The 16,689-nt window shown below is 41.9% G+C and overlaps 1 protein-coding gene and 1 pseudogene across 2 annotated transcripts in view; both read right to left on the minus strand.

The window, feature by feature from the left end:
* Hivep3 (HIVEP zinc finger 3) overlaps positions 1 to 16,689 on the minus strand; it is a 457,837-nt gene that overhangs the window by 362,192 nt on the left and 78,956 nt on the right. The gene's annotated exons all lie outside the window — the stretch shown is intronic.
* LOC101972044 (ATP-dependent RNA helicase DDX50-like) lies at positions 10,968 to 16,146 on the minus strand (annotated as a pseudogene).

Genomic DNA, 16,689 nt, shown 5'->3' on the forward strand with positions numbered 1-16,689 from the left:
CACAATCTTCCTGCCTCAGCCTTGAGCCACTGGGATTACAGGTGTGCACCACCATGCCCAGCAGTAGCTACCATTCCTAATGCAAAGGTATAACATGACACAGTAAAGTTATTCAGGTATCTGGAACATAGTGACAGTATAGAAATGAGTTTAAAAGACAATAATGTGAGACAAGCGTGTTGGCGCATGCCTGTAATCCCAGCAGCTTGGGAGGCTAAGGTGAGAGGATGGTGAGTTCAAAGCCAGCCTCAGCAACAGCGAGGCCTGAGCAACTCAGTGAGACCCTGTCTCTAAATAAAATACAAATTAGGGCTGGGGATGTGGTTCAGTGGTCAAGCGCCTCTGAGTTCAATTCCTAGTTACCCACCTCCAAAAAAAAAGACAATAATGTGAACAGATATTATTAAATCTTCAGCTAGGAAAAGCAAGCTGGACTCGAGAGCATATTTACCTAACCTAAAAAAATCTTTTAAAGCATGCTAAAATATTAGATAGGAAAGGTAATTACAAGTCATGGCAATCACCTGCAAAGAAAAGAGGAGGAGTGCTACAACAGTAGACAGAAGTGGTCGACCTGGGAAAATTCAGTTTAAAGATAAATGTAAATTCCCTCTGTAACCACAAGATGGAGGACCACCCTAGGTGACCCTGCCAGAGTCTCTGAATTACGGCACGTGTACACACACACACACACACACACACACACACACACACACATACACACACACACATACACACACACATATACACACACACAAATACACACACACATACACACACACATACACACATACACACACACACACACACATACACACATACACACACACACAAAATAAAATAAAATAAATTTTAAAAAACAGTGCTTCTCCATCCTTTACAAATCAAGATGCAACTAGAAAATGAATCTGTTCAGATGACACAGGAGGAAGAGCTGATCCAGGACTTCCATCACTCCAATCCCCTCTCCTGGCCTCTCTAGAGGTAGAGTGGAAGGATCCTGTTTCCACAACCTGTAATCCATTCACGACATACCCGTGAGCTTCTGTCCACCAAGTAGAAAGCTCTGCAACTGCTCTGTCAACAAGTACTTCAATTATGTTTGTATCCTCCTCTTAAGAAGTTGAGAAAATATACAACTGGGTAAAGTTCTCATTTAAAGTGGCTAAAGGTTAAAAACATTTTGATATTTAAAGAGCCGAGCTCAAGTTAGAAAAATTGACTCTTGGAATGCCTCATTCCCTCAAGGTGCAGAAATATCAGGTGTGATGACCCTTTTGCTAGGCTTTGAGGCACTCTATCAAATCATTCTCTCATCTTTGTCATATTCAATCTCAATTAACTTCATCAGTACCCATCGTGATCATCATTGCTCTAAGGCTGGGATGCTCTCCAGGGGAAATGGGTTCTGCTGCTGATCACACTGTAACAACAGGTATAAGCCAGGACTATTCTAAGCAAACCAGTTCTAACTGGCTTTCTAGCACCTGCAGCTGAATTCTAACTGATATGATGCATCTGTAGAATTAGACCTCACATTTCAGATACTCCTCTTTTCATGAACAACCGATCATGTTTGATCACCCTCGTATGACATCATTTCCCCATTTGGAAGAACAACAACAACCAAAGTTTATCTTCCTCATTATAAGCAAAAATATAATAGTTACATGCTAGTATAAAGAAACTGAAATACATAAAATGAAATAAAAGTGCTCCCTTTATAGCACCTAGAATTATACTTCTAATAGGTGATATCCATTAAAAGTCTGCCCTGGGTCTTCTTCCAGATGGGAGGAACAGAATCTCCCCACAACTACTACTCAAGGTCAGATAATTGGAAATAAAAGTCTACCCCATACACGGAGTTCAGCGGAGGCCCACCCACCCCTGCACTCCTGAGGTATAACATGTGATATCAGCCTAAGCCACTGGGTGAGCCACTTTCATCCTGGTCACAGTGTTGGTTCCAGGTGGCCATGTGCCTTTTTCAGTACCAATGACATGCAAAGAAGCTTTTGCTCAGACTTCCAATTGACAATCCAACTCATGCTCACATGAATTAAAATGGAAAGAACCCAAGGCCTTGACTTGCACAATCCAAAATGATAGCCTCTAGCTACTGAGCACTTGAAACATTATTAGTACAAACTTAGATGTGTTGATAGGCATCAAATACACCCTGGATTTCAAAGACTGTGAAAAAGGGATGTGAAATATCTCACTAATATTTTTATATTGATTACCTGTTGAAGATATGCACATAGCTCACATTGTATCTCTAAAGGACAGTGCTGGTCTAAAACATTTGAACCCCTGATAAAGCCAGGCCTGTTGGTAGCCCTACCGTGGACTTTTCATGTATGTAAACTAATAAGTACATATTTTATTTAATCAAGTTCTGACTGGCTTTCTAGCACCTGCAGCTGAGTTCTAACTGATATGATGTGTATGTAGAATTATACCTTACATTCCAGATCATGGGCATTTTCCATGTCAGTACCCTAATAGCAGTGTGAGAAGATATGCACAAAATCCTTCACACGAGGAGAAATCAGCCATTGTTTTCCTGTTAATACCAGGATGTGGTCTCTGCTTTCTCTCAAGACCCCCTGGCCAACACTCTCCTAACACCTGCATATCCATTACCTTCTGCCCATCACACTCTGCCTTCCCTTTTCTTTTCTATTTTGTGGCTGGGGATTGAACCCAGAGTCTTCCTGATCTACATCTCCAATATCCCCTTTTTAAATTTTGAGACAGGGTCTCAATAAGTTGTCCATGATGGTGTCAAACTTGTGATCCTCCTGCCTCAGCCTCCTGAGGAGTTGGGGTTCCAGGTGTTTGCCACCACACCTGCCGCCTTCTCTCTCTTTTCACTTGCCTGACTCACATTAATCACTCAAGTGACCATTTAAATGCCACTTTCTCACAGCTGAGTTCCTTGACCACTTGACTTAAAGTAGGTCACCCCTATTTTGACACTCATAGTACCTCATCTTCTCCATTTGGCATGGAAGAAAATATGTCTTGATTTCTTTTGGTCGCTGTTTAATATCCACCTTCTCCTTCCCACTATACCATACTCTACATTAGTGCAGGACTGATGTGTTACAGTTCACCCGTTTGCTCCCAGCACCTGGAACAGTGCCTAGCACAAAGTATATGCTCAATAAACACCCCAAGTGCCATCAGCCAATGCTAAAATGTTCAGAAGGAGGAGGAAGGACAGGGGAAGGTAAAGTGATGGTGGTAAAAGAACTCAGATCATTAATTCAGTGAAATCAAACTACTGATGAGTTGACTGACTCTGTCCAGCAGAACCACAAAGAAAATAAGGATGAGAACTGGAAAATGAACAGCAGGTTGGACATGGGAGAACCGAATGGTCAATGAATACCTAGTTCTTCCTCCAGGTATACAAGTAAGTACTCAGAGAAGCAAATGGTGAAGCCCATAGTTCAAAAGGATCCCTAAACTTCACATGATACACCTAAGGTTGAGTGACCACCTGGTTCTCAGACTCATTCTTTTTATTTATTTTTATTTTTTATTTTTGATAATGGGGATTGAACTCAGGGGCAATCAATCACATTCCCAGCCCTACTTTATATTTTATTTAGAGACAGTGGCTGAGTTGCTTGGCGCCTCGCTTTTGCTGAGACTAACTTTGAACTTGCAATCCTCCTGCCTCAGCCTCCCAAGCCGCTGAGATCACAGGCATGTGCCACTGAGCCCAGCTCAGGCTCATTCTTATAACCTGAATGCAAGAACATGGGAGAGCTGGGGTCCACTCCAAGGGTTCTCATCCAACTCTGTCCAAGGGCAAGATCATGGTCTTTCACTTGTGCATTGTGAAACACTTCCCTGGTCATATCCAAGCCAGTCTTTCTGGGCTCCACAAAATATCTAGAATTTCCTCTATTTTACTGTCCATACTCTCATTCTCACATGGGATGTTTACCACTACCTGCTTGCAATTCTTGAAAAACTTTATACCTTGGAAGGAGGAGGAAAGTTTTTATTTTATTTTTTTACTGAAACCCTTAGCATTGATATATTATGGTCTCTTAATTATTCCTCTGGAGGTGAGCCCCTCTTTAAATAAGAATGTCTCATTTTAAGGTGATATGTACTTTTAATGCATTAATTTTATCATGGAAAATATGACTGGTTCAAAAGAATTTATGTCACGCAGGCTATTATACAAAGTAAAATAGAAAAATGAAACTCTTGAACCAAGCACTCAATTTAAGGTCTAGAATGTTATCTTGAAGTCCTCTGTGTGGCCCTCCCTGTGTTCATTTCATTTTTAAAGAATGCAAAATACTTTATTAGTGATCTCCAGGAACCTGGGCTCAGAAAGGCCAGGAGCTTAGAAATTCACAGCATGGTGCTGTCCATCATGCAGGTGCTGACAAGCCTCGAGTGAGATGGGAGAGCCTCCCTCTCAGTATCCTTCTCTCTCATCTCTTGTAGCCCTCCTTACTTTTCTCTTTTCTCCTTCCCCTTCCCTTCCTCCTCCTCTCCTCTTCTCCCTCCTCCTCTTCCTCCCCTCCCTTGCCCTCCCTTCTCCTTCTTTTCCCCCACCCCTGAAAGACCAGGAAAATTTACTTATAGAGGAAGTGGGCACCAAATCTAGGATCCTCTCTCTTTCCTTCTCTACCAGAAGGATTCCATTAGCATTAGCATTTATCAAGTAATTTTTTCTTAATGGGGTGGGAGGGGAAGGGAGGTGGCATGGGGTAATTAAAGGTGGTTGAATATGATAATCATTATTATCCAAAGTACATGTATGAAGACATGAATTGGTGTGAATATACTATGTATACAACCAGAGATATGGAAAATTGGGCTGTATATATGTAATAAGAATTGTAATGCATTCTGCTGTCATATATAAATAAATAGGAAACAAATAAAAGAATCAAACACATACTGGAAAGACAAACAACAGAATCACAGAGCTGGAAGTCTAGATTCATTGCAGAACAGAATTTTTACAACTGGGAAAGACCTTAGAGATAATTAAATCCAATCTTCATATTTTAGAGCCGAGGAAAGCATAGGACTTGCCTGAGATCATTTAGCTAAACACTTGTCTTCAGCTTCATGATTTCCCCCCCCCCAATTATTCAATTTCCATTATTGATACATTTTCATTATTAATAATTCAATCACATTATTGATAACGTTACTTTAGTCTGAGGCACTTGACCTTACCTAGTGAAGGAAATGGAGACTTACAAAACCCTCAGGGGAAAAGCAAGCTCAGGAATCTGACCCATTGCAATTTTCTCTTATCTGCCCCAATCCCCCTGCTCACCAGAAAGTAAGCCTGCCAAAAATAACTGATCAACTCCCCCCATGACCTGGCCCTGCTAAACCCTATAAAACCCAGACCCTTGTTGCAGCCCATCACCATTTTCCCTCTTGAGAATGTGCCCCTCATTGCCTAATAAAGCATGACTGATCCATTGAGCTCTGTCTCCTTTTCTTTTTCTTTTTGTATTCACTTTCATTTGGTGCCAAAACCCAGGACAACAGGGTTTAGGGCTCTCTACCCCTTCCTATCCTAATGAACTTCTACCATCTTTTCTCTTCTCATCTCCTTCCGTTTCTTTCTTTCCTCCTGATACAAGGGAGGCCCTTCACATGCTCCAAGTCCACTCTAGCTCAATGGTGGCTGGTACGCAACCCAAAATTGACCCCAATCCTGGGCTAGATTTTTGCTACCTTACTGCCTTAGGGATGGAACAAGGACCTATACTGGGTCCTTTGTTGGTGTTGGAGGCATCCTCCTCCTAACCCTATCCTTTCCAATTCCTTTATTCTCTTACGTATTCAGATCTCCAGATGAGAAATCACTTTCTGCCATTTTGTTCTTGCATGCAACACCCGCCTTCTCATTTATCAGAGAGGAAGATCCCTTCCAGTCTCTCACAGAGACACCCTGCCTGAAACCTTTGTATTTTGGCTCATACTGACTCCGGGGATCCTCCACCATTGGGACTGCAGAAGGGGACTCCCTCTCATTCTCTGGTGGAACTCTGTCCAGTGACAGGAGACATCAAGGAACATTTTGATCTCCACCACCACCAGGTCAAACCTCTCCAACATGGGGCTAACCAATCCATCCCATGGAACTCCCATTTTTAATGGGTTGTCCCATTAAAAATCTCAAAATCCTCCACTTCCAATCTGACCTCAAAAGCAAATGCCATATTAGGCTGAGTACCCAGATCTGGCTGCAATATAAAATAGACAACCTAAGTCATTTGCCCTAAATCAGGACTTTTGACCCCCAAACCCTCCAGAACTTAGATAATTTCCTCCAACAAAATGGCAAATGGTCTGAAGTTCCCTACCTCCAAGATTCCCTTCACCTCTGCTCAAAGCCCTCCTTATGGCAACATTGCTCGGCTCGACAATCGATTCTCACTGACTCTCCACTCTACAAGTCACTAAATCAAACTCTGACCCCCAACCTTCTTCTTCCTTTACTGTCCCCAAAATAGAAGATGCCTTATTGGTCTAAAGGACCTTCTGCCCTCTCATCTTCACCTCCTCCTCTCTCATCTTCACCTCCCACCCAAATATCAAATCTCCAATCACCATCCTCCATATCTTTACCTCCAATCACTTGATCCAAAACCCTTCTCTAAATAAAATACCTTTCCCTTTGGGCGGTGGCCAGGGCTGAAAGGAAATATGAAATCCATGTTCCTTTTGCCATGACAGATATGTCCCAAATTAAGGACAGATTAGGTTTATTGTCTGAAAATCCCACCAAATTTAAAAAGGAATTCCTACGTCTGAGTCAGGCTTACCATCTCAGCTGAGCAGACAATTATTATACCCTCATTTCCACCCTGCCCCTGATGAATGTGCCTGAATTTAGCAAGCAGCAAGAGAACGTGCCAACCTCCTCCATATCCAAAACCCTCACGCAGTCCTATGGTGGATACTACTCTCCCCATGGTTGGATCTAATTGGACATACCCATCCCAAGACCTGGGAACTATCTGACTCCAACATATGATTACTCCCTCCTTGAAGTCGTGACAAAAAAAACTCTCATACTCAGGTCAACTATGACAAAATGAGGGAAATCACTCAAGGCCTGGATGAAAACCCCACACTGTTTGGGGCGCAACTTACTGAGGCCACTACTAATTATAGACCCTGGATCTCAATACCCCTGCCAGTGCTCTCTTTCTTCATGTTCAACCCCGACATCCGAAAAAACTTAGACAGCTAGAAAAAGGTCCGGAAACCCCTCAGCAGCAACTTTCTGGATGCTGCTTTCAAAGTCCTTAATAATCAGGAGGATGAAGCCAAAAAAGAAAAAGAGAAACATCTCAAAGCTAAATATCAACTCTTGGCCTCGGCCACTTAACCCCAAATCAGCCCCTGCTGCCCATGCCCTCACTAAACCCTCTAGTCCTCCTCCTGGGGCCTGTTTCTGCTGTGAACAGACAGGACACTGGGCCAAAGCCTACCCAAATCCGAGGTCCCCCCACCAAGCCCTGTCCCAACTAGGAACAAAGGGGGCACTAGAAAATGGACTGTCCCCAGGGGAGGACACTCCTGCCCTGGGTACAGACTTTTCCCCAAGTCCCATACCCTGAATCACTGGAATGAGGAGGCCTGGACTCCACTGCCCCTTCACCTCAGGTGATACCTCCCAGGAGCCCCAGGTTTCAGGGATGGTGGACAGACAGGCAGTTTCTTTTGGGGTCAACACTGAGGCAAGTCTTTCCCTTCTGATACAATGGCATGGACCTACTTGTGAAATGAATACTCCTATTATGGGAGTATCTGGGACCCCTGTATATCCCCTAAAGTCACCTCTCTCTTTTGTAGTACATTTGGATCCCTCTCACTCTCCCACTCTTTCATTGTCATGCCAAACTGCCCGTCCCCCTTCATAAACTGAAGGCTTCCATCTCCATTCCCCCTTTACAATCCACTATCATCTTTCTAGTACATTCCAACCTGGACCTAGTCCCCATGCCCCTTAAGCCTCCAAATCATTCCTTACTAGCTTGGATCCACCCTACAGTCTGGAATACCCCCTCTTAAAGGATATCCCACTTCATTCCATCTCTCCTCTCCTAGATTACTGACTTATAGCTCCAAGGAACCCTCTCTCCTTTCTCCCCCCCCCCTCCAAATTATTTTCTTTTCCTTCTGCTTATTCTTAGGCTCTACTTGGACTAGCCTCATCCACAACTCCTTCCCGTTCTCCCAGCTCTGCGGCCACAGCTATGAACTCTCTTATTCCTCCTCAACTCCTCAGCTGCCCTCCTCTTTGAGGCTAACCCAACATGGTCAACCTATTGGGTGTAGACTCAGCCTTTTTCCACTAAATGGCTCTTCATCCCTGTGCCCCTCGACATTTGAGCTACAAGTTCTATGCAGCTCTATCACCATCGATACAAGGGTTCTACATTCTCCCCAAAAGAATCCCAATCTAATGTCCCTAAAACAGCCAACAGCTTTCCAGACCCTAACCCAACAACTTAACTCGTACTCCACCACTCTCCAGACCCCGCCCCCTACTTTCAGCCATATTGTTCAAGGTCTTCCTCAATCCCAAGCCCCTCTTCATTTGTTGCCTTCTTTTCAGGGAGGAAACCCCCGAGGTGCTTACCCAAATTGCTCCCTCTACCCTTATGAACGCCTACCACTACAGGAGGATATGACAATGAATGGCCTCGAATCACATCTACTCACCCACTTTAATACACCTCTTTTCAGGCTATATCAGGGCTGACCACATCCACAACATCAGCCTTTTATCAAGGTTGAATCCCCATAAACCAGGGGGCCCCACTTATGCCTTATCCTACCCTGAACCTCTTCAAAACAATGATTGCAGAGGGCTTCCCTCCTCTTACCCTTACTGTCTCTTCCTCCACCAAAACATGGGAAGACTCACCTCTGAGCACCTGATTCCCTCTACTGCTAACACCAAACTACAACCACTTACAGCAGCACGTCTAAGCACCACCTGACAGTTTATCACGGTGAGCTGAATGCAGATCAGTTAGAACTGCTTCTCTGCTCCACTTCCTAGAGAGGCCTGGAATATAAGCAGGGAGTATTCTTCCTATGTGGGGGTCAGGTCTACTTATGCCTTCCCTCTAATTGGATGGGAACCTGTACTGCCTTAGCAGTTCCCCCTTTACCCTACACCCAGGACACCTCTATTATTCCTATCCGTGCCACCCATTTTCTCCATCGCAGGTGGCAGAACCCTGGCCTGATTCCCATCCTTGTGGGTCTCAGAGTCCTCACAGGGGCAGCCACAGGAACAGCTGGTCTTGGGGTGTCCCTAGACAAGTATGAGCAATTGTCCAGGGCCCTTGGGGAATCACTTGACAATATAACTTCCCAAATTAATGACATCCAAGATCGAGTGGACTCTCTGGTTACTATCATCCTTCCAAACCTGAGAGGTCTAGATTTAGTTCTCATGGAAAAAGGAGGATTATGCTTATATCTGGAAGAAGATTTCTGTTTTTATGGTAATAAGTCAGAAATAGTAATATAAGTTACTATTTCTGACTTATTAACATAAAAGATAAGGAAGCTAAAGAAACAGGCACTAACCTAGCAACCACCTCCTCCTCCCCTGGATGGTGGGGAGGACTCGCGGCCTGGATTGGGCCCATTATGACCCCCTTATTTCTCTCCCTTTTTCCATGTTTTGTTGATCTATTCCAGAGGTTTCTAACAAAACACGTCTTCACCATCTCCAGGCCACCACCCAAGGACACGTGAGAGCTATGTTCCTCCTTCAGACTCTAGAGGAGTGTCCCAGTGACACCCCTTCCCAGCAGGAAGTAGCCAGATATGATGATGTCACCCCAACTCATGAAACCCCTTTTAGAGTCTGGAATGAAGGAAACGGAGACTTACAAAACCCTCAGGGAAAAAGGAAGCCCAGGAATCTGACCTATTGCAATCTCCTTTATCTGCCCAAATGCCCCTGCTCCCTGAAAGTAAGCCCGCCAAAAGTAACTGATCCACACCTCCCATGACCTCCCCAGCTAAACCCTACAAAACAGACTCTCACTGTAGCCTGTCACATTTTTTGCTCTTGAAAATGTGCCCCTCCATTGCTTAATAAAGCACTGCTGATTGTTGAGGTCTGTCTTCCTTTCTTTTTCCTTTTGTATTCTCTTCATTTGCTCTCACCTACAGTATCAATACTTTCATTTAGCAACATTAATAAAAATTATTTTTGACACACACACAAAACAGATATTTGTATTAAATATGCTCATCTTAATACGAAAATATTATTAATCAAAAGTCACTAGTCTATCACTTTTTTGATACCTTAATATTCATTGCTTCTTAAACTATTTCCATTTCTATTAAAATGCATAAATTTAGTCGAATCGTTTAAAATAGAGATACTTCGGGCTGGGATGTGGCTCAAGTGGTAGCATGCTCGCCTGGCATGCGTGCGGCCCGGGTTCGATCCTCAGCACCACATACAAACAAAGATGTTGTGTCCACCAAAAATTAAAAAAATATATATTAAAAATTCTCTCTCTCTCTCTCTCTCTCTCTCTCTCTCTCTCTCTCTCTCTCTCTCTCTCTCTCCTCTCTCTTTAAAAAAATAGTTAGAGATACTTCAATATCCTTTCAAACAGTGAGAGTGATACTCATTAAGATTTTTGCCATATTAGGAACCTATAGATATTGCTTCTATTCAATCAGTTAATCAAACCTCAAAGGCTCATTAAGTGCCCAACACTATTTTAGACATTCTCAATTTTGCATCTTCTTCAAAGTAAATATATTTTAAATTTTAGACTCCTTGTATGTATGCACACAGGTATGTATTTGCTTTTTTTTTTCTTTCCATAAATTCCATTTCTATTACTCTCAAGGCACTGACAGACACTGCAGGGGGAAATGTGGAACCAACTCTTAGGAAAATGCTTCCACGAATAGCAACAGCATCTGGGCGGAGAGTGATCAGAGACACCAGCGCCCACAGAGGCCGGGCAGGCAGTGTAAACGCAGGAAACGAGCTGAGCCTAAGGCAAAGGGAAAGGAGGGTTATGGGGAGCTGTGAAATGAATGTTCCCTCTATGGAAAGCATGGAGAAAGAAAGGAAAGAGGGTCACACCAAGTGGTCAGGTAGAGGAGGCAGGCGGAGGGAGAGCAGTGGGGGCAGGGAGGTCATCAGGGCAGGGTGTCCCAGGGAACCCAAGCAGGCCTCCTGCAAGACGCAAAAGATGGTCAACTGTGTGAGATTCTTCTAGAAGTATCTATTGGATTTGACAACCTGGAGTCCCTGGAAGCCTCAACAAGAGCAGGCACCCCAGCAAGGCAGAGGTGGAGGCCAGACTGAAGTGAACTGGAAGTAGAGGGACAGAAGCAGCATAACAACAATTCTTTCAAGAAGTTTTATAGTGAAGGGAAACAAAGAAACAGGCCCGTGGTCAGAGGGAGATAAGTGGTTACGGAAAGAGTGATTTTTAAAAAGAGAGTTGATAGCAGATCAGGCTTTCCTACTGATGAGAATGATCCAGAAAAGGGGGAGCCATGGAAGGGGATTCAGAATGCAGACATACACAGAGAGGTCTTTGATCTAAGGAGGGCCACTTCTTCCATCACTATATAGAGAAGGAGAGAAGGTGTAGATGCTGGGTTGGTGAAGATACAGTGGTGACACTGTAAAAGAGTACTCACTGATGGCTTCTGATTTCTGCCTAAAATAGGGGAGATTTTTATTCTATGGTACTTTATATATTTTTGTAAGTTGCCACAACACTTTTTTTTTTGCATCAAGGTGGCCTATGTATAAATAAAATCTATGGTCAAAATAAATAAAATAGGGAAGAACCTTGAGAATAAAAAGGGAGGGTGAGTGAGAGATTTGCAGAAGGGAGAAGAAATGGAATAATCCCCGTGGGACTATAATAGCTGTTCCACTAGAGAAACATGGTAGGAAATACAGGGTCCTGCTATGATTTGAAATTGCAAATTTAAGGCACAACCAGTAAAACTGTGTTTCAATTTTGTCCAGGGAAGTCCAACTGTTCAAAAGGGCATTACTTATGAAATTGGAGAAAATGCAGATTCTGAGTCATAGGTCTAGGGTGCAATCTGAGTTGTTTTGTTTTCAAATTTTTTTTTTGGTTGTAGACAGTCAGCCTGCCTTTATTTTATTTATTTTTATGTGGTACTGAGGATAAAACCCAGCGCCTCCTGCATGCTAGGCAAGTACTCTGCCACTGAGCTACAGTGCCCAGCCCAGAGTTTATGCATTTGTTATTTTTTAAGGAGGTTCTAAATTCAAAGGTATAGCTGAAAAGTACATTTGTTTATAACTATTAAAAAACTAGGACTAACTTCTTTATGATGACCTAAGATTTGGGGTATAATGTACATGATTAGGTAGAAATAGGTGAGCTCATACTGGTAAACTGACTCCATTTGGCCTCCACTTCCCGATTGATTTCTGTCCCTACTCTCTCTTCTGCCTTCTCCATGACTTCCTGACCAACTCCCCTGGTCAATTCTATCCCCCTGCCTGGCCACCTGACCAGCCTGCCTAGCCAGACCTGCCACTCGATCAGTCATTCCTTTGTTTAGAATTAGAAGAGTATCTCCATCATAATATTCTTCATTTTTAGTTATTGTGGAGGGTACTTAGGGCATTCAGTCATGCCACTCTGCCTGCAACCTTTCTGGATCTAATGTAGGAACAGCAAAGCAAACACCTTTCAGGGGGCATATTCTGGCCCTTTGAGACACAGCATTACTGCTTAGCTTTCTGTTAAGTTCTTTCCAAGCTCAGCTGACATCCTGGATTTCTTCTGGGCTTTCCAGAATCATGGTCACAAAATGCTTATCAGAGCTGATAAGAGATCATGGTTCAAGGTTCAACATACCAAAAATTCGTGTGAGGCTGTAGCCACTGCTCCTTTCTCTTCTATCAGTATATGCACTGATGATCAGGAAAAATCTACATCAGCGTAAGAAATAAAATCCAGAGAACTGATGGCACTCATGCTTTTTGATTTAACTAAATTTTAGAAACACCTATGCATTTAAAAGTAAAGCTTTTTCTTAGCAAAGGAAACAATAAAGTGAGAAGAGAACCTACAGATTGGGAGAAAATCATTACCACATCTACCTCCAATAAAGCATTAATCTCTAGGATATATAAAGAACTAAAAAAATTAACACAGTAAATCCAAGTAATCAATCAATAAATGGGCTAAGGAACTGAACAGACACTTCACAGAAGAAGAAATACAATTACTCAACAAATATATGAAAAAGCTCATATTTTCATTAGGAAAACACAAAAAAAGCAATTAGAGAAATAGCAAATCCAAACTACTCTAAGATTTCATCTCACTCCTGTCAGAAAGGCAATTATCAAGAATACAGGCAACAATAAAAGTTGTCGAGGATGTAGTGAAAAAGGCATACTCATACATTGCTGGTGGGACTGCAAATTGGTCAACTACTATGGAAAGCAGTATGGAGATTCCTCAGAAAATTGGGAATGGAACCATTATTTGACCCAGCTATCCCACTCCTTGGTTTATACCCAAAAGACTTAAAATCAGCATATATAGTGATGCAGCCACATCAATGTTTATAACAACTCAATTCACAATAGCTAGATTATGGAACCAACCTAGGTTTCCCTCAAAAGATGAATGGATAAAGAAAATGTGGTATATACACTCAATGGAATATTACTCAGCTTTAAAGAAGAGTAAAATTATGGAATTTGCCAGTAAATGGTTGGAGTTGGAGAATATCATACTAAGTGAAATAAGCCAATCCTATGAAACCACAGCCTGAATGTTTTCTCTAAAGTGCAGATGCTAATTCACAATAAAGCAGGGGGCACTAGGGAAGAATAGCATTAACTTAGAGGGAAGTGACAGGAGGGAAAGGGAGGGGGTGTAGGGATACAAAAGATAGTAGAATGAAACAGACATTTTTACTGTATGTATATACGTGACTACATGACCAATATGATTCTGTAACATGTACACTCAGAAAAATGAGAAATTATATCCCATCTATGTATGATATATCAAAGTACATAAATGCATTCTACTGTCATGTATGACTAATTAAAACAAATAAAAAATTTTAAAAATAGAACAATTATTTAAAAAAAGATCAAGTTGCTTATGTTTTCATTAGGAAAACACATTGTCATTGTTTGCACCAAGTTAAAATGTATTTTATTCTATGCAAAATTCCAATTGTTATCGGTTATTTGCTGTTGTGTACAACACCGAGATGTGTAAAGGTATATTTAAAGTAGAACTGTTCATCCCAGCAAAGCAAAAGGAAATCAAATGCCATCCCTATTATCAATTTTTAGGAAGATGAATGGCAATTATTTCTGTATATTCACATGGTTGAATACTCTATGTAGGTGAAAATAAATGTGCTGTGGCTCTTTATTTTTTTTTTTAAAAAGTAATTCCTGCTTTTTATTCCACATATCTTAGTTGACTTCTTTCTCTTGGTTGGTAAAAATATGCAAATTCCTGTCTGGTCAGCTCTACTTGTGCCTCCAGAGTGATGGATATAGGATTAACATCCTATGAAGGAGAACTTTGAATCAACAGATCAACCTCAAGAGTGTCCAAACCATGGACAGACATTTTGGTGGCCACCCAAGCTTGAAAACCACCTTCTTGGAAGCCTTCCAGTGTAACTTCTCTTTTGACCATGCAACTGCCACATGGAAACACAGGGAATTCTGTTTCATGTGGATTCACGGTCATTTCAGTTAGATTCTTCTTGGTCTCACCGAATACAATAGCGCTCCTTTCATCACCGCAGTGTACCCGAAGGACATCTCCAATACTGCTGGCCTCTGAGACCAATGGCACTGGGCAGCCAAAGGTTCCATAGTACTTGCAGCCTTCTGAGTCACTTTTCCAACACGGTCAACTCGTTCATATCTGGACTGCATGTATTCTTGTATTTTTTTCCCTGCAAGTTTGTATACCAATGCAGACAAAGTGAAGTCTGAGGATTGTCTTCAGAATCATTTTCATAGGATTCATGGATAATATCTTTAATTCACTCAGCAAAACCTAAATCTAACATTTCTAACATTCAATTCACTTCATCAAGTGCAGAACAGCTTATTTAGAAAGATCCAAATAGTCATTCTTCAGATGACCTTTGGTACAACCAGGAGTCCCAGCCAAGATGCAAATGTCACTTTGAATATAATTAATTTGGCTTCGATAAGCTGTTCCACCATAAAACAACCACAGTATGTTTCCTAGTTATATCTCTGAAGCGTTGGGTTATTTGGTTTGCCAGTTTCCTTGTTGGGGTCAAAACAAGTACCTTTGGTGAGCTGCTTTTAAAAAATTGTTTCTTGGTTTCTTTCGAGCCTTTCAATCTAAGGTATGGCAAAAGGGAATGTCTTTCCTGTTCCTGTCCATGCTTGGTAATTCAATCTTTTCCTTCATATATAAGACCAAAGGTCTCAACTTGAATAGGAAAGAAAGATGTTACCCTTTACCTTTCATGAGCTTTATAGTTTCTTCAGAAGTGAAGAAATTGGAGAAGGCTCCTCTTTTCTGTTCATATGTTAGGATCTCCTCTAATTTATTATCACCTGACTTAAGAGTGGAACTTTCTAAGGATGACACTTCAATTTTTTTCCCATGGTCATGAGTCTCTTCATTGATAGATTCTTTTTCTTCTTGACTTATGAGATGTAGAAATTCATCTGAAAGTCTATCAAATCCTTCTTCAGTGTCTCCATTTAGTTTTTCTTTCATTTTTGCTTTTCTGGGGGGTTGGGAGCATGGAGTCATCACAGCACTGTTTTCTGTGGTTTCTGTTTTCCTGTCTGAGTCATGGTGGTGCCTTGACTTCCTCCTATCATGTCAGCGTTGTGGGATGTGCTTTTGGTTCACCTCGTTGAAGTCTTCATAACAACTTGTAAGGGAAGTCCAGGTGCATAATGCCTTATCAGAAATTCTGCTATCCATAAAGGTTTTTTTGCTGCTCCTTCCTCTAGATTTTGGGCTTTTCCAGGGGTACTTCCATAATGTTCCCAGAGGGGATTCCCAGGCATTACTGGCTCCACCACCTCCCTCCCACCAAGGTGGCCACCACCATGTACAGGCTGTGACCTAGCTTCTGCATTTCTAACAAGCTGACAGGTGATATCGCTGCTCCTGGATCTCAGAACCACAGTTTGAATGACAAGGGGCCAGGGCCTTTCATTTGCCACTATCTTTTCAAGTATTTCACAAGGGGATACAACAGATAAATAAAAATTATAAACCTCAATTATAACTGAAAAGGAAGGGGACATGGACAAGGTAGATGATTTGATGAATCCAACTGTACCTGTTTTAGAAATATATTTTCTTGCACTTCTTCTCGTCTACATTTCCACATTTGGCAATTTATGCAATCTCACAGTTTCTTTTTATTTTTTTTATTGTTGGTCATTCAAAACATTACATAGTTCTTAATACATCATATTTCACAGTTTGATTCAAGCGGGTTATGAACTCCCAACTTTACCCCGTATACAGATTGCTGTATCACATCAGTTACCCTTCCATTGATTGACATATTGCCTTTCTAGTGTCTGATGTATTCTGCTGTCTGTCCTATTCTCTACTATCCCCCCTCCCCTCCCCT

This window comes from Ictidomys tridecemlineatus, chromosome 11 (assembly GCF_052094955.1).
Source record: "Ictidomys tridecemlineatus isolate mIctTri1 chromosome 11, mIctTri1.hap1, whole genome shotgun sequence".
NCBI lineage: Eukaryota > Metazoa > Chordata > Mammalia > Rodentia > Sciuridae > Ictidomys > Ictidomys tridecemlineatus.